The sequence below is a fragment of the Lepus europaeus genome, chromosome 7 (genome assembly GCF_033115175.1).
Source record: "Lepus europaeus isolate LE1 chromosome 7, mLepTim1.pri, whole genome shotgun sequence".
In the NCBI taxonomy this organism is placed as follows: domain Eukaryota; kingdom Metazoa; phylum Chordata; class Mammalia; order Lagomorpha; family Leporidae; genus Lepus; species Lepus europaeus.
The window spans coordinates 101,110,739-101,128,802 of record NC_084833.1 but is presented as its reverse complement, the minus strand read 5'-3'; positions in this window follow the sequence as shown (position 1 = coordinate 101,128,802).

Genomic DNA, 18,064 nt, shown 5'->3' with positions numbered 1-18,064 from the left:
GGGCTTTTGTAGGTGTCACTTGCGAGTTGGGAAGCTTTTCAAAAAATACATGCCTCCTTCAGGAAAGAAAGGGAAGTGTCCAGGTAATCCAATTCCTCTGGAAGTAGGAAGCATTTTCTGTGGCTTGGAGCTAGAGCAAGGACATTTAAAAAGAACAATCAACATGCCCCCAGATTATGAGAAAGCAAACAGCGGAACGAGGGTTGGCCTCTTCAAATAAGAAGGGGAAGAAGAAAGAAGAAGGATGAGGAGGCCGGCGCCGCGGCTCACTAGGCTAATCCTCTGCCTGTGGCGCCGGCACACCGGGTTCTAGTCCTGGTTGAGGCACCAGATTCTGTCCCAGTTGCTCCTGCTTCCAGTCCAGCTCTCTGCTGTGGCCTGGGAAGGCAGTGGAGGATGGCCCAAGTGCTTGGGCCCTGCACCCGCTTGGGAGACCAGGAGGAAGCACCTGACTCGTGGCTTCACATTGGCGCAGCGCACTGGCCGTAGCGGCCATTTGGTAAGTGAACCAATGGAAGGAAGACCTTTCTCTCTGTCTCTCTCTCTCACTGTCTAACTCTGCCTGTCAAAAAAAAAAAAAAAAAAAAAAAAAACCTGTGAGCAAGAGGATAGTCCCGCAAGACTGGCTTAGTACACTGAATCTTGTGATGTAGGAATGATAGCTACATCCTTTATTTGTCATCTAGCCACCAAACTCAAAGGAGATATCATTGTTCAGTAACTAATATGGCAAGGAAGCCATAAAGGGCACAGAAGAAGCATCTGGAACGGAACACTATTCTGGAAACCTCATAGTGTGGACACTCAAGCCACTTACTCTTTAACCCACTGCCAGGTACTCATTTTCAAATCCCTTCTCTTGGGTTTTCTCATCTACAGAATGAAAAAAGATGGCATCAGTATCAGTGGTCTAGGGATATGGAAAACAGTGTAGAACCTCAGATCTAGGAAATGTTAGCAACACAAAGCCCACACTGACAATGTCCTAAATGTGTCCACTGGTGGACCTTCAGCTGCAAGCATGGGAAAGATCAATTCAAGGAGAATAGAGATATTGAATGTGTATATATCCAAGGCTGGTAACAGTGGAAGGTTTAGAGCACTGACCAGGACCAAGCATGACCATCCAATTGTAAGGAGATACAGTTAACTCCACCATCAGAGTCTACAGGGTCCAAACTGTTAGAACAGATCAATACAATGCCAGGGACAATTCTTGGGGAAGTAGTTAACAGTGACATGAGAGGCCGGTGCTGTGGCATAGTAGGTTAAGCATTTGCCTGTGATGCCAGAACCCCATATGAGCACCAGTTTGAATCCCAGTTGCTTCACTTCCAGTCCAGCTCCCTGCTGATGGCCTGGGGAAGCAGTAGAGTATGGCCCAAGCCCCTCCCTGAACCCACATGGGAAACCTAGAGGAAGCTCCTAGCTCCTGGCCACTGGGGACATTTGGGGAATGAATCAGTGGATGGAAGACCTCTCTCTGTCTTTCCCTCTCTCTGTCTGCAACTCTGCCTCTCAAGTAAATAAATAAATCTTTAAAAAAGAAAACAATTGACATGAATTCTGTCTGAATGAATGTTCATGTAAGGATACAAAGTAGAACCCAGCAACCAGGGGGAGAGGAACCCCCAAAAACTAGGTGACTAGAATTAATGTCCAGGATCAGTAATCTAAGACCAGAGCCAGGCTTCACAACAAGAGTGTTGGGAAGAAACTGGCCTCGTGCATCATCGTGATATGAAAGGAGAACCTAGTTGCTTATCTAGCACCTTGGGGCTCTGATAATTCCTTTTCAACTCAGGTGGTCCAATCTGCAAAATGCAATTAGGGCAACAGATTTCTAACAGAACTTCCCCGCCTCTCCTCACTGCTGGAGAGAGGGAGTTCTCAATGCAACATGAAGCCTGGGCCCTAGGATTGGACAAGGTTGAATACACAGGAGGAGGTTATTATTGCTGGCAGATCACTATGCTGAGTCAAGCAACGAAGCTAATAAGATTCTGCTCACCAGGAGTCTCCAAAGTCTCCCAATGTGGAGACAGTTTCTTGCAGAGATTATAAGATATGTGTGTGTATACATATTTCTATATGACCTGTGATTTAATAGACTTTTCACTTATGAATGCCATAGCATGAAAAGTATGACAGAAGTATAAAAATCCAATTATGTCATTATATACTTAATGAATAAAAATATAATGATGGCAAATCCATTCTGTCACAGAAAATCCAAGATAAAAGGAGATGCTATCTAAAGATCATCAAGCAAAAGCTATCCTGTGATGTCAAAGAATAACTGTTGACCATTACCATGTGTATAAGATAATGCTAGGTTCTATGGGAGATTTGAGGAGAAATGAGATGTAGGAACCCACATTCCAGGCACTTTTAAGGAGAAGCTAACACTTGAAGCCCTGTGGGCTCTGCCTGTGTCCCCTCCACCCTTGGAATGCAGAAGCTTCTGCCCATGTGTGCAGCAGCCTGGAGAGCACAGGCACAGGTCCCAGAGCAGCCCCCAGTCAACAAGTCTCACGAGCTGATATATAAAAATCCCAGGTCCTTTTCCCCTCTGGGGGGATAATTCTGAGGCTTGTTTTGTCCCACTTCCAAGAGTTTCCTTGTGGGATTGAGCTCCGGTCACCCACTGTGGTGGTGGCTCCATAACTCAGTCTTTCCTGTCTGCCTTCCCTCCTGCACACCATTATTGTGCCCTCTGCACTTCCCAAATAACTGACTTGAACGTAGGGGCCAAAAGAAGTGGCTTCTGGGGGCATCTAAATGAAGATCAGCACATACTACACAGTGGATCCTGTGCATTCGTGTGATCTCATTGGCTTCATCACAAACCGCCTAAATAACTATTAGTCCATCGTGCCACTTTACTGTTCAGATTGTGCACAACTCTGTCATGTTCAGGGGTAAGAGAAGCAGCCGCAGCAGAGCAGACACGAACTGGGGCATCCTCCTGCCCAGATCACTTCCCCGGCGGCTGTGACTACTCCCCAAGCACACACACACGGTGGGGATCCGCTTCTTACCCATTGCCAAAGTGACATTATAAAAGGGGCTGCCAGTCATCAAATTCTGCCTCCACAGCACATAGGGGTGGGCTTGTGACTCAAGCTGGACGATATATGAGGGTCTCTCTGGAGATTTTCACCATCAGAATCTCTTCCTGTGTGTGAAAAGTGAGCCTGTTCTTCTGCACCATGCCTCAGAGCAGCATGGCCAAGTCTCCAGGCGCACAGAGAGCTCAGCCCTAATAGAAAGGATGGATCCAGCATAGGGTGAGAGAGACAGCAATGGGGCGAGGACATCACAGGTGCCACTTGTTCCTGAAGCCAGACTGACCTGTGCCCTTCCTTCACACTCATTACAAGCCAACTGTGATTCTTTTCCTAAAATCAAAGTCAGATAAGGTTGGATTCCTGCCACTTGCGCGAGAAAGATTCTTGCTTGAGGCACAGAACCTGGCAGAGACTGTGGACCAGCTAGCTCAGCATTTATTGCAGCGTGTTACAGAAGCAAAGGTGGGAAATAAGACAATCCGCTTCCCAGGATCTCTCGTGGGTGGAGCTCTGAATATGACGACGAGTCATAAATCAGATAAGCTCAAGTGATCCTCTGTTTCAGAACTGAGTCCTATGGGAAGTGAGGCAGGGTGGAGAGCAACCTGGTTTTGGTGCCCCTTAGACGGAAGTGGGATATTTTGGAGCCAGCCTCTTCCTAATCTGGGAAATGTTTTTCAGATCTGACAGCTTTCTGCAATGAAGGGGCAGCTCTCCTGATCATGCCAATAGCTAATGCTTCTGGGAGTTCACTCTAATGCCTCCTGATAATCTCACAGCACTGAACGCCCTGTACTGCAGGCTTCTTGCACGAGAGAGAATGCACTCTGTTATGTCACTGAGCTCTGACTGAGGCGTGCACAGTTACTGCTTCCACTCTTGCCCTCCACCTCTTCCCCCTCCACGTTCCAGCCACAGTCGGTGCCTCAGTTTCACAAGCATACCCATGGAGTGATGCTCAGTGGATACAAGAAATTTGAGTGCAACACCTGGAAGGGAATTCTAGGTTGGAGGGATTTAGCAATCAGTGACATAGAGTGATAAATAGATCAGGGCTCCGGAGAGGGCTGCCAAGTGAGGATGAGATCACTGACAATGGAATTCCAGAGAATGCCTGCATGAAAGAGGGGGAGAGACAGAAGGGAGAGTTGAAGAGAGCCGCAGAGAGATGGTCAGAAGTGCTGGGGGGCCCACGTTGTGGCGTGGCAGGTATAAGCCACTGCCTGCAATGCCAGCATCCCATTTGATCAGCAGTTCAAGTCCCAGCTGCTCCACTTCAGATCCAGCTTCCTGCTAATCGCCTAGGAAAGCAGCAGAGGATGGCCCAAGTGCTTGGGTTCCTGTACCCATGTGGGAAACCCAGAAGAAGCTCTTGGCTCCTGGCTTTGGAGGGAAGATCATTGAGCACAGGGGAACTTACATGTTTTCACACAGAGAGACCATTCAGATAGGGGAGCCAGAAAGGCCAGTGGAAGAGATGAGACCAAGAAGCCAAGTAGAACTCAAGGTTAGCTTTGGAGGGAAGGAAGGATGCATCCCCACTGTGGAAGGCCAGAGAGACACAGATGATGCTGATAGCTTACTGTTAAAATGGAGACAGTGCAAGAACTCAGATACAAAGGTAATAGATATATCTTTATTTTGACCATCCAAATTCTAACTATTCTCCCAGGGAGGGGGCTTCTCTTTGTGCACAGTAGTTGTGTGATGCAGTGCCCTCCTCCCCTGAGAGACAAAGGAGAAATGTCCTCACACCATCTCACTCCCTTGCACACAGCCCCTGCAAGTCAGGTTGTGGCCCGTGACTTCCTCTCCACGAAGGGAAGCTGCTTCCAGAGGGAATGGCAGGTATGTCAGTTGCCTATTGCTGTGTAACAAATAACCCCAAGTTCAGCAGCTTTTCTCTGTTTCTGTGGATCAGGAATTGAGAGCAGCTTAGCTGGGTGGTTCTGGTTCAAGGTCTCTCATGAGGTCTCATTCACAGTGTTAGCCAAGTCTGCAATCTCCTGGAAGCTTGACTAGGGCTGAGAATCCACTTCAAGATGATCCCTTTTCGGGGGCTAGCACAATGGCACTGTGGGTTAAAGCACTGGACTGTAACACAGGCATCCCATATGGGTGCCGGTTCTAGTCCCGGCTGCTCCTCTTCTGATCCAGCTCTCTGCTATGGCCTGGGAAAGCAGTAGAAGATGGCCCAAGTGCTTGGGCCCCTGCACCCATGTGGGAGACCCAGAGGAAGCTCCTGGCTCTTGGCTTTGGATTGGCACAGCTCCGGTCATTGCAGCCATCTGGGGAGTGAACCAGCGGATGGAAGACCTCTCTCTGTCTCTACCTCTCTCTGTAACTCTGTCTTTCAAATAAATAAAATAAATCTTTTAAAAAAAAAGATGGTCCCTCTTCATGGCCATGGGCAGGGGGCCACAAACTGCAGGAGGCCACCCCATCCTCTCCACAGGGACGTCTCTGCAGTGCTCATGGGCGGCCTTGTGCTATACAGCTGGTATTCTCCAGACTGAATGATCCAAAAGAAGATAAAGATAGAAACCATGGGGTGCTTGATAACCTAGCCTTGGAAGCCACACACCATCACTTCCACAGGATCCCAGAGGACACACAGGAAAGTCCCTCCCGATGCAGATGGGGCAGGCCCAAGGGTGTGAGAAGCAGGTGGTAAAGACAAGGAGAGGCCACACTGGAGGCTGGCTCCCACACACCTGTGGGTAACTGCTATCAGCACCAGCATCCTGGGGGTAGAGTCAGAGACAGCAGCCGTGGGAACATCTAGTCAACTCCCTCCTCCAGCCCCACTTCCAGCCCCCTTCGGGGTCAGCTTACTTTCCATGTTCGCTCTTCCAGTGCCCTGTGCAATCTGTTGGCTCCCACGTCCTTATCAACCCTTTGTTTCGCTAAAGGGAACAAGGTTAGTGTCGTTTGTAATCAAGAACTCTGGTACAGATGGTATTGAACTCCAGGAAGTGACTGGTGAGCTCATGAGATGAGGGTACGCGAGAACATAGAATTGGTGTCAGAGGCTTAAAGAGAATGAAGTCTAGGGAAGGATCGCATGAGGAATCTGGCTTGAAGAATCCAAGGGAAAAAATGTAAGAATTGTTGAAGAGCTGCGAGACCCAACAGGGATTTATGTATAAGACGGGGTTGAGGAATCAACGCAGAATAGGTTGTTCAGTTCTTTTTTATTATTTATAAATGTAATACAACCAAACACCCTCTCCTTTTTAGTCTAAGACCCATGGGATCATAAAAGAATGTCCAGACTGTCAAGCTCAGACCAGCTTGGAAACTTAGGAGATTTCATACTTTGAGTTTATTTTGTATTTCAGATGTAAAGGATTGAATAAATCAGACTTCTTATATTTTTCCATGCAAGGTTTCTCTCTTGTTTCATGTTTTTATTCATTCCCTTTTATTCATTTATCCTTCTCCCTTCTGTACCCCCACAGCCCATGATTCTAATGGTTTGATGTTTATATGCTTACTATTATTAATGCAAATGGATGCTCTTTTGTATGCCTGCATTTTTCATCTTTGTAAATGCTGTGTTAACAGATTTTTTTTTTTTGACAGGCAGAGTGGACAGTGACAGAGAGAGAGAGACAGAGAGAAAAGTCTTCCTTTGCCGTTGGTTCACCCTCCAATGGCCGCCGAGCTGCAACCGGCACACCACACTGATCCGAAGGAAGGAGCCAGGTGCTTCTCCTGGTCTCCCATGGGGTGCAGGGCCCAAGCACTTGGGCCATCCTCCACTGCACTCCCAGGCCATAGCAGAGAGCTGGCCTGGAAGAGGGGCAACCAGGACAGAACCTGGCGCCCCGACCGGGACTAGAACCCAGTGTGCCGGCGCCGCTAAGTGGAGGATTAGCCTGTTGAGCCACAGCGCCGGCCAACCGATCTTATTCCAGTTCTTACTTTTAGTTCACTAGATATGTGAGGCAGAGACACAAAGAGAATTCTCATCAGCTGATTCACTCCCTGAATGCCCACAAAGACCTGGGCCAGGCCAGGCCAAAGTTGGGAACCAGAAACTCAATCCAAGTCTCCCATATAGATTGCCTGAAACCCAACTCCTTGAGTTATCACTACTGCCTCCCAGCAGGAAGGCAGTAAGCCTTGGCAGGAAGCTAGAATCAGGAGTCAGAGCCAGGAACTGAACCCAGGTACCCTGATTTGGGGTGCAGGCATCTTAACCATTAAGCTAAACACCTGAACCTAGCTGTGTTTTGAAGATACAGCTGTGTTGCCGTGTTTTCAGCTAGTCAATGGCTGCTGCCTGCTTCAGGGCTCCCCTGCTCCACACCTGCCACATTTCACTTTCCTCCCTGGGGAAGGGTGCCCGGATGACATTTAGTGCCTCATCACCACTAATAGCTCTGGTGTGAACATGCAATGTATTCCTAGCATTGGAATGACTGGGCCAGGCCATGGATGGAGACTTAATTGAACAAGTTATGCCTGATCACTCTCCAGAGTGCCTCCACAAGTCTGCATGCCCACAGGCAGTGCAGGAGAGTGAAACACTGAACATCACAGCACCGGCTAACATGCCGGCATCACCGGAGCAAGTCCTGGGTGTCTCAGACCTACATTAAAAACATATTTCACTTAGAGCTATCATGTGGTAAGGTTTTTCTCTCATTACAACCTGTCACAGGTCCCTTCCAGCCCAGTGATTCCTCTCTTACCATCACTAAACAACACATCTTCTGATAAGCGTCAAGATCTGTCTCAGTCCATCCCCAAAATAATATTTTTTATTCCCAAGAAACCTATGGAATCAGGACAGCTTTATACCCCTGAGACTGGGCACTATGTGAAGAACAGAAATTTATTTTCTCAGAGCTCTGAAGGTTGGAAGCCCAGGATCGAGGGACTGGAAGATTTAGCAATCAGTGAAGATTGCTCTCTGCTTCCCAGAGAGTGGAAACTGCAAGGACAGAAAGACCCTACCAAGTTCCCTCCAACGTTTTTACAAGGGCATTAATTCCCCTTCACTGATGGAGCCCTTGTGACCTAACCCCCCTCACAGGGGCCTCATCTCCTAACACCACCGCCTTGGAGATTAGATTTCAACGTGCGAATTTTGGAGGGACACATGCATTGAAGCAATAGAAAAATAGAGTAAAAGACAGACAGACAGGGGGAGCTCTCAACCACTGGTTTAATCTCCAAACACCCACACTGGCCAAGGCTAGGCCAGGCTGAAGCTGGAAACCAGGAACTCCATCCAGATCTCCCATGGAGGTGGCAGGAACCCAAGTACTTGAGCCATCGCTGCTGCCTTCCATGGTCTGCATTCGCAGGAAGCTGCGGTCAAGAGCAGAGCCAGGAATTGAACTGAGCTACTCTGAAACAGGACACGGGCATCTTAACTGATATGCCAAACACTGATACACCAAACACTGGTCCCTGCGAAGCTTGCTGAGCGTCCCTCAACATCTAACTTGACATTGAGCACATTGCTTGAGACCTCCTCTTTGTGCAGCCAATGAATCAGATGGCCACCAAAATTATGTAATGTCCTACATGTTAGCTGGGGAAAAGTTAAAGCAAAATGCTCCAAGACTTGGAGGAAGGCAGGCCGGCACCAGGTTTCCTGTCAAACAGGTACGGAAATGCAAGGTTACAGGAGTATGACATCTGTGACACGGGAAAACAGGGAAGGATGAATTATCCAGGGCAGATTGGATTTCTGCCACCACCACACACCCGGGGAGCCCAAAATACCTTCTCAGATTGTGATGGATGTTCTGTCAACAGAGAGCAAGCTCACTTTCAGATGGGGTTTTATAGTTCACAATATATGTTCGCAAAATAATATTATTTGTTCCCAACAAACCTGCGAGGAATCAGGACAGCTACATCTAATGTCCCCAGTTTATCGTAGATGAAACTGAGGGTCGGAGTTTAAATGGCTGGTCTAAACTCTGCTTTTCAGCTGTGTAGCTGAAAACCAAATGTGAACTCCAGGCTGGGGTCAAGAAATGTGATTTATAACAATGCATTTGTTCTAGCAAAATTCCACTGTTGTCAAAGAATGTGCAGCCCAAGTGGAGTTTATTATAATGGAATCTGATCCAAGTATAATATTTATAATTGCAAGAAACATTTAAAGTGGAACAATAAATTACTTGTGATACTTCCAAATTTGGGCACTGTTTACTGGAGAGAAAAAGATCATATTTGTTTCTTACAGAAAATCTAGAATAGCTTTCCTTTTTTATCTGTTTACTAGTCAATAGGCATGACAATTTCATCAGCGATTCTAAAGCCACACTCTCCATTCCCTGCACGGAGGGAGATCAGAAGAGGCAGCTCTCTGCACTCCCCACTGTGCACATCTCTAGCAGCTGCTAGCTGCTCTCAGAGGTGAAGCCTCCCTGGACTCCCTGCGTGCAGAGAGAGCAGGGCTGGACTTCCCAGGCCAGAGGATCAGCCGTCCATGCTGCAGAGGGGGAGATCAAATACTCAGCGGTTCTAGGATCTCAGGCAGCTGTCTTTTATAGGAAAGCTGAAACATTTTTTGTTTGATTACGGAGACAGAAGAGACCACCTACTCTGAAGATGTGCAGTGTTCTTGTCAAAATTCCTCCCCGAGCCCTAAGGAGCAATTGCAGGTCAGTTTCCTGCTGTCTGTGCTGGTGCTCCATGTGGACCACACTGGGGACCGAATGAGAGGCTCCTTCCCCCTGTTCTATCAGCCCCGGGAACTGCTAGGGTTGACCTCTGATCCTTCACTTCCGAAATCTGTCGACTCCACCCTTGTCCTAGCTGGACCTCTGTGATAAGACAGATCAGCTCAGGCCTGAGTAGTGACTCTTGGATGTCTTTTGCAGGTTTCGTGGTTTCCTAAGTGATGAGAAAGAACCTTTACAGCGGAGATGCAGGTCTAAGAGAAGACAAGGTAAGAATGAGCTTCAATTGGATGTGAGATTCATGATTTACATCGGCGTCACTTCCTTGCCACTGACAGACTGCTGAGCAAGCTGGCAGCTGTGGATCTTGCAAGGTTAAAGTGCCCCTGGGAGTGATTGGAGGACAGGAAGACACCTCTGGCCACCTTGCTTGAAAACGATGCTCTTCTTGGACCTCAGGAATACAGATGCTTCTTCAATGGGCTGGGGAAAACCTCCCCCTTAGGCCTCCTCCCGACACCTCTGGGCAAGGCGGAGGAGCCACTGCTAAGGGTGGCACCCCAGCAGGCAGTGGCAGATGGGAAGGCATCCAGGGAGCTGGGGGCTTCCCTGCTGGCTGATTCCTAGAGCACACACTCACTCCCCTGCTGACTCCTCCCTCCCTGTTCAGCTGAGCGAGAAGGTCCAGGTTAGCCTTCTGAGCCAATTTCCATCCGAGGGTTTTCACAGCGCCAAACTTTCTACTTCTTTGTTCTCCATTGCACTTCCAATTAACTCATTCCATCCGCAATGCCCCTCTTTCCAAATAAGGAGATGCTCTACAGGTAATGGAAGCTAAGAATATTGATTCAGTCCATAACAACTGGCTCCTTCCCAACCATCCAATCGCAGCGTGAGCATCATGTCCCCAGGTAAGCTCCTCTCACCATCCTGTCCAAACCATCTGTACTCCCAAAGCCTGCTCATCTCACTGATCACCATCATCAGTGTTTGATGGTTTCCTCATTTCCTTCTCCTGTGCCCTAACAGGGTGCTCTGCTCATGAGGATCAGGAACTCTCCTTTCTCAGTGCTGAGTATGTTGACTGACAGCTGGTCAGTCATGTATATTTTGCTACCGGTCCATCTGTTGTGACCAGCACTTAGCTGTCACTCAACAAATATGTGTTGATAGGTGAAAGGCCCTATGGAGGACTGAATGAAGTACCTGATGGCAGAAGAGAGCATAGTCATATCTCCAGGGCCCTAGGAACATGACCTCAGGACTAAGCCCCAAGAGAAACATTGCAAATCTTGATTGCTTTCTTAAAAGGTCATACAAAATGTATGTTTTACATCAAAATAGATCCTTCTTCATTTTATTCTATGATGCTCTGGTTTACTTACCAGACAGCATAATTAATGTTGCCTTCCCAGTCTTGCCCCAGGTGCACTGTCTTGTGCCCCTGGCGGTACACATAGCCTGGTTTGGGAGCCTGGTGCTGCACTTTCTCTGGATCCAGCCTCCATATATCCAAATCCCATCCTATCAGCATCTTACCCCTTGCTCTGGTCCACCTGGCCCAGGCCAGCAATTTGTGCCAGATAAAGCCCCCCAGGAGGCAGCAGGAGGTCACATTCTTCCTGCCCCTTTTTTCTTTCTTAAAACCCTGGGTGAGGCCATGAGCAATTGGTCCTTTCTAGGGAGGGATTGGTAATCTGTCTCTCCCGGAGCTATTACCAGGCCAGTCTGCCATGTGGTCAAGTGTTCAGAGGAGAAAATGGGGCAGTGGCCATGGTAGGGCAGTAGCTCAAGGAAATGGGTTGAGAGCTGCAGAGAGGTCCCCTCCGGCAGGCAGACTATGAACCACAGCAGCCCTGGAGGAAAACTGCTATGCACAGCCCTTCTGCCCTCCCTCTGGAACTATGCCACACAGCTGTCTCAGTTCAATGTGGACCTGGCCACTTGACTGTCACTGCAGTAGAGGACCTACCTGCCTCAGGGGTGTGGTGGACGCACTGCTGCCCACCTGTGTGCAGCAATATGACAGGTGCCAAAAGTCTCCCTCAATAGCACCAAGCTTGTTGAACAGTGGCCACTGTTGAGATGATTATGAAGTCAGCTCAGTGCTGGGCTCTGAGGGGCTCCCAGGAAACCAGGATGTGGCCCCTGGCACCAGTCACTGGCCCACAACCAGAAATGTCCACATGCCTGGCCCTGACCAAGACCTTGAATGGATGACTCCTAATGTATGAGGCTCCCCCGTAAAGTAGAAACATGCTCCCTGGGAGGTTCAATAGTCAAATCCTTGTCGGTGCCCAGTGCCCATTGCCTACAGAGCACTCTTAAATATGAGTTCACTCTCTCATTTAATCCTTAGGATCAGCTTGTGAATTAGCTTAGAAATGTAAAGAAGAGACTCCACCAGGGAGAGGCTGGGAGCCTGCCTTTGCGCTGCAACCTCTCCACTGGGGTTAGGAACGCAGGTGCCCTGGCTTCATGAGCTACGCTCGATGGCCTCTGACTGCCTGAGCACCCCCTCCCGGTGCCTCGGGAAAGAGCAGGTGGCCTAGAAGAAACAGCGATGGCCTCCTTCAGGTCCACTCCTTTCATCTGTGGAATGGATGGGATTCATGCGCCCATTGTTTAAATCGGTTTTATGCCCTTTTGATCTCTGCTGCTGGTGTCTCTTTTGGTTTGGTGTGTGTATGTGTGAGACAGAGACAGAAACTGAGATGGAGGGAGAGATGACGCTTCTCTTCTACCCTTGGGCTGGGAGATGATTGCTTTCTCAGAGACCCTTGAAACTGCCAGGGTGCCCTCCAGTGAGGGTCTTCAGGTGGCCCAAATGGAAAGACAATCTCTCTCTTTCTCTCTCTCTCTCTCTCAGCCTCCTCCCCCATTGTCAGCCTACACACACACACACACACACACTGTGGAACCTCAGAATGAGTTCACAGCCATTCCAGCAGGACCAGGATTGGGTGTGGTGTTGATTCTGCACTCCCAATAGCAATTCCTTTTCCCCAGCCCCTCTCTTGTGGAGAAGACCTGAATCCTGTTTCCTTGACAACCAGTCTCCCTCTCTCCCCATATTTTTTAGTGCTGTGGTGATAAGGTGTATTTAAACCCAGCAGCCAGGTTCCCATGGTGATGGAAGACCCCCAATAAGTTGCCATGGGAACAAGAGATGGCTTTGAAAGAGGATAAAAGTAAGTCAGTTTTGCAAGTGATGACAGCAAAGTTAGAATCCAGAGAGCCTGGAGGACGCTGCTCAAGAAGGTACCAGGTCACGGTTGATGGTCCAGCCTCTTCCACTGGTGACCAGTCTGAGGTCACAGGGGAAGGCAGATGTGTCACCAAGCTTCCTGCTCTGGTCACAAGAAGACTCTGAGCAAAGCAAAGTGACTGCTGGAACTTAAAGACAAGTTCTCTCCATTAGCTCTCCTTTGCTATTTGATCCTTTGTGTCTCTTCTCCTGAAAAGTTTTTAGGAAAGAGAGGAATTCGGTGGGTCCCCTGAAGATGACGACCAGAAGGAGAAGGGCATCTGTTCTCCTCAGCTGCTTCAGACGTGAAAGAGCTCGCTTCTTCCAAGTGCTCAGATCTGTGCCCCGGAGCCAAGAAGTATGACCCTGCTTTGGCTTTCCCCCGGCATTTGATTACTAGTATTTCCAAACATGCAGCAAAGTGGGAAGCATTTTACGGTTAACACGTGTACAGCCATCATCTGGGCTTAACTACTAACACGTTACTATACTTGCTGCTGCCTCTCTGTTCATGCCTCCATCACTTCTCGTGATTGACTTCATATAGCCAGTTCCTGCTGAGCTAGGACTTAAATAAGCCTCTTTCTTTTTTTACAAAAAAAGAGAGATTTATTTATTTATTGAAAGGCAGAGTTACACACACACACACACACAGAATCTTCCATCCACTGGTTCACTCCCAAATGGTCACAACAGACAGAGTTAGATGGATCTGAAGCCAGGAGCTTCTTCCAGGTCTCCCATGCAGGTGCAGGGGCCCAAGCACTTGGACCATCTTCCACTGCTTTCCCAGGTATATTAGCAGAGACCTGGATTGGAAGAGGGGCATCCAGGATTCAAACTGGCGCCCATATGGGTTGCTGGCTCTGCCAGTGGGGGGCTTTACCCACTATGCCACAGTGCTGGCCCTCAGCTTCTTTCTTTTCTATTACAACATAGTTAGGGTGACTAATCATTTCAGTTTTCCTGGGACTAAGATGGTTCTTGGGATGTGGATGTGAGACCCTCAGATTTAACACAGGTGCAGCCCAGATCCCCCTGCACAGTGTCTTTTGGAGACTTTAAGGTGTGGTTAAGCAAGAAGGGTCCCCAAGTAATTGGCCATGCTGTGGTTCCCTGTGTACAAAGAGAGACCAAAGCAAGGGTTGGGGGGATGATTCGGAAGTATCTACCAAAGGTGACAATACACATGCTCTGTAACTCAATCCTCCTGCTCTCGGCGTGCCCAAGAGAAATAACAGTATATGGATACCAAAAAAAGGAACCAAAAATGTAAAAAAAAAAAAATCACTTCCTTTGGATATATACCCAGAAGCTGGTTCATACAGTAGGCCTGTATGTAGTTTTTTGAGGAACCTCCATACTGTTATCCCTAATGACTGTACTAATTTGCATTGCCAGCAACAGTGTAAAAGCACTCCCAATGAATTGATAAAGGAAATGTGGTGTATTCATACACAATGGAATATTATTCAGCCATAAAAATATATTAAACCCTGATATTTGTAGCAAAATGGGTGAAATTGAAGATCAATATGTTAAATAAAATAAGCCAGACACAGAAACACAAATACCACATGTTCTGGAACTTAAAAAAATTAGTTGATCTGAACTTAAAAGTGTGATTTCTTGAGGCTGGGGACAGGGTGGGTGGAGGGAGGTTGCATAATGGGTACCACAACTGAGCTGGATGAAAACAATGGATTCGGGGGCCGGCCCTGTGACGCAGTGAGTTAATCCTCCTCCTGCAGCGCCGGCACCCCATATGGGTGCCGGTTCTAATTCTGGCTGCTCCTCTTCTGATCCTGCTCTCTGCTATGGCCTGGGAAAGCAGTAGAAGATGGCCCAAGTCCTTGGGCCTCTGCATCGACGTGGCAACCCAGAAGAAGTTACTGGCTCCTTGCTTCAGATAGGCTCAGCTCTGGCTGTTGCAGCCATCTGGGGAGTGAACCAGAGGATGGAAGACCTTTCTCTCTGTCTCTCCCTCTCCGTCTGTGTCTCCACCTCTCAAATAAATAAATAAAATCTTTAAAATATAAAAAAATAAAATAATAGATTCAGGGATTCTGCAGCACCATGGATGACTGTAGTTCACAATAATGCATTATGCATTATATAAAGAACTAGAAGAAAGGTGCTGGTAGGCCCCACACCCAAAGTAAAGACAAGGAAGTGGAAAGCTTAATTGCCTGGCTTGATTGACTTATGCTGTATGAAATATTGCACTGTACCCCATAAAAAGGTAGTGCATTTCATGTTAATCCAAAATTTTGAAAAAGTTAAGGTTAAATTTTAAAAAGATATTCAAAGCAACTTTATTCATATTAGCTCAAACCAGAAATGCAAATGCTCAGTGATAGAATAAATGAAATCTATATATTCAAATGTTACCAGGCATTAAAAAATTAAAAACGTACTGACACATGTAACAGCTTGGATAAATTTTTTAAAAGCCAGACCCAAAAGAATCCAAACTCTATGATTCTATTCATATGAAACTCTAGGAAAACAGATCTCACCTACAGTGATGGATGTGAGAGATGGAGTCACGCTAGGATGGGAGGGGTGCTGTAGACCTGGAAGGGGCAAGGAAGAGCCTTGGAGGGAGGACGCTCGCTGTGTCACTCATCCTGGTCATATTCACACAAAGGTATCCGTTAAGCTGTCTGTGTCAGATATGTAAATACTTCCCTCCACGAAGGTTATATCTCAATTTAAAAGTTTACAAAAGGCGGAGAGGGGCGAGTGTTTAGCCTAGCACTTAAGAAGCTAAGATGCCCACATCCTGTATCAGAGTGCCTGGCTTTGACTCCCAGCTCTAGTCCCTGACCTCAGCTTGCTTTTATTTATTTATTTATTTATTTATTTGAGAGACAGAGGAAGAGACAGAGAGGTCTTCCATCTGCTGGTTCACTCCCCAAATGGCTGCAATTGCTGAAGCTGGAGTGATCCAAAGCCAGGACCCAGGAGCTTCTTCTGGGTCTCCCAAGCAGGTGCATGGGCCTAAGCACATGGGCCATCTTCACTGCTTTCCCAGGTAATACATAGAGAGCTGGATCAAAAGACAAACAGCTGGGATTCGAACCGTTGTCCAAATGGGATGCTGGTGCCGCAGGCGGAGGCTTAGCCCACTATGCCACAGTGTCAGCCTCTGACCCCAGCTTCTTGTTAATGCAGATACTGGGAGGCAGTAGTGATGACTCAAATTACTGGATTCTTTTTTTTTTTTTTTAATTCTTTTTTTTTTAATTTTTTTTTTTTACAGGCAGAGTGGATAGTGAGAGAGAGAGAGACAGAGAGAAAGGTCTTCCTTTTTTGCTGTTGGTTCACCCTCCAATGGCCGCCGCGGCCGGCGCATCTCGCTGATCCAAAGCCAGGAGCCAGGTGCTTCTCCTGGTCTCCCATGCGGGTGCAGGGCCCAAGCACTTGGGCCATCCTCCACTGCCTTCCCAGGCCATAGCAGAGAGCTGGCCTGGAAGAGGGGCAACCGGGACAGAATCCGGCGCCCCAACCGGGACTAGAACCCGGTGTGCCGGCGCCTCAAGGCGGAGGATTAGCCTGTTAAGCCATGGCGCCAGCCAAATTATTGGATTCCTGTCACTCACAGGGGAGACCTTGATTGGCCCTCAGCTTCCAGCTTCCGCTTTGCCCAATCCCTGCCTTTTGGAATTTTGGGAAGTGAACCAGAGAATGGGAGGTGTCTCGATGTCTCTCTCTTTCTCTCCCTCTCAAAATAAATAAATAAAACAGATAGTGGAAATCCAAAAAAGTATGAGGAGAGAGTAATAAAATACTAGAGCTGACCAAGCAAGCTATAGTGTGACTCCCCGTAAGCCCAGAAGGAGCTGAAAAACACTACAGCGTGTTACCAAATTATGCTTTTACTCTGGAAATTCCATCTGTGAAGTACCTATCAGGACCAGAAATGTCACACCACACTCCAAAGAGCCAGAACACGTAGTTCACAATGGAAAGACACTCCATTTTCAGGTAGAAAAGTCCTTGTCCTTAAACAAGAACGAGCAAGTTTTCTCTCCTCTTTCTGTCTGATCTGAGGGGTGATTTGGAAAAAAAGACTCAAGCGTTACCCTTGGGGAGGCTTCTAGGAAATTAAAATCTGGAAACAAAGGCAAGGCTGTTTCTGTCTTTCCCATCCCAGAGGAGAGAATCCAGCCTGGGAAATTTCCCTCCCCCCAGAAGAGGAGTGGCGTCTGCTGGGGACAAGCACAGATGACCTGGATCACGGTCTGAGTCACCTCCAGCTCTGTACATGTCTGCAGCCAGGTTCGTGGGGGGTGGCAGAGCAGGAGCCACATCCGTGCCTCCCGTGTACTCCTGCCAGGCATCCAGCCGCTGTCCAGGTGCCCTCAGAATCAGACAGCCACTTGGAGGGCAGAGCCACTGGAGAGAAAAATGAAAGGAAGCATCAAGCCACTGGGCTGTGGGGAAACTCCTGCGTCCCGCAGCGACCACGGCCTACAAACACACCACTTCCCTCCTGCAGAACGCTGAGGAGGAGGAGCCAGGGGCAGCAGGTTCCACTCCCCCCAGCCTTCTGCGCCTCCCCTGCCAGATACCTCTGCTGCACTGTTGTGTTTTTCATTTTGTCTGGATTAATTTTGCATTGCTGCATGATTCACACTTCCTGTCTGGGGTCCAAAGCACAGATCTAGAGGATCCCTCCAGAGAGGAATGCCGATTAATACCTTTAGCAGGCCTGCTTCTGACGAGGGGAGCAGGAAAAAGATATATTTTCATATTATGTCCATATCCATCTATACATTTTTAACATGTCATGGTGCCACTTTGTACTGGATTGTCGTTTTAAGTGGTGGTTTGGCCTCCCTCCAGGGCTTGATGCACCCGGGTCAGGTGGCCTCTCAGGCAGCTGTAAATTTTGTGCTGAGCTCCGTAAAGTGATGGGTCTGCCCAAGGAGGTTTCGCCGCATGGCAGAGAGCTGGGGTGAGTGGCTCTCAATGAAAAGGGCACAGTTTTCGAAAACGAAGAAAAGTCTCGTCCTTTTTTCCTCTCTTTTCTCGAGAGAGAAACACCGAGCCCTTGCCTGGGTAGAGGGATTTTTGCAAAAAAGGCACAA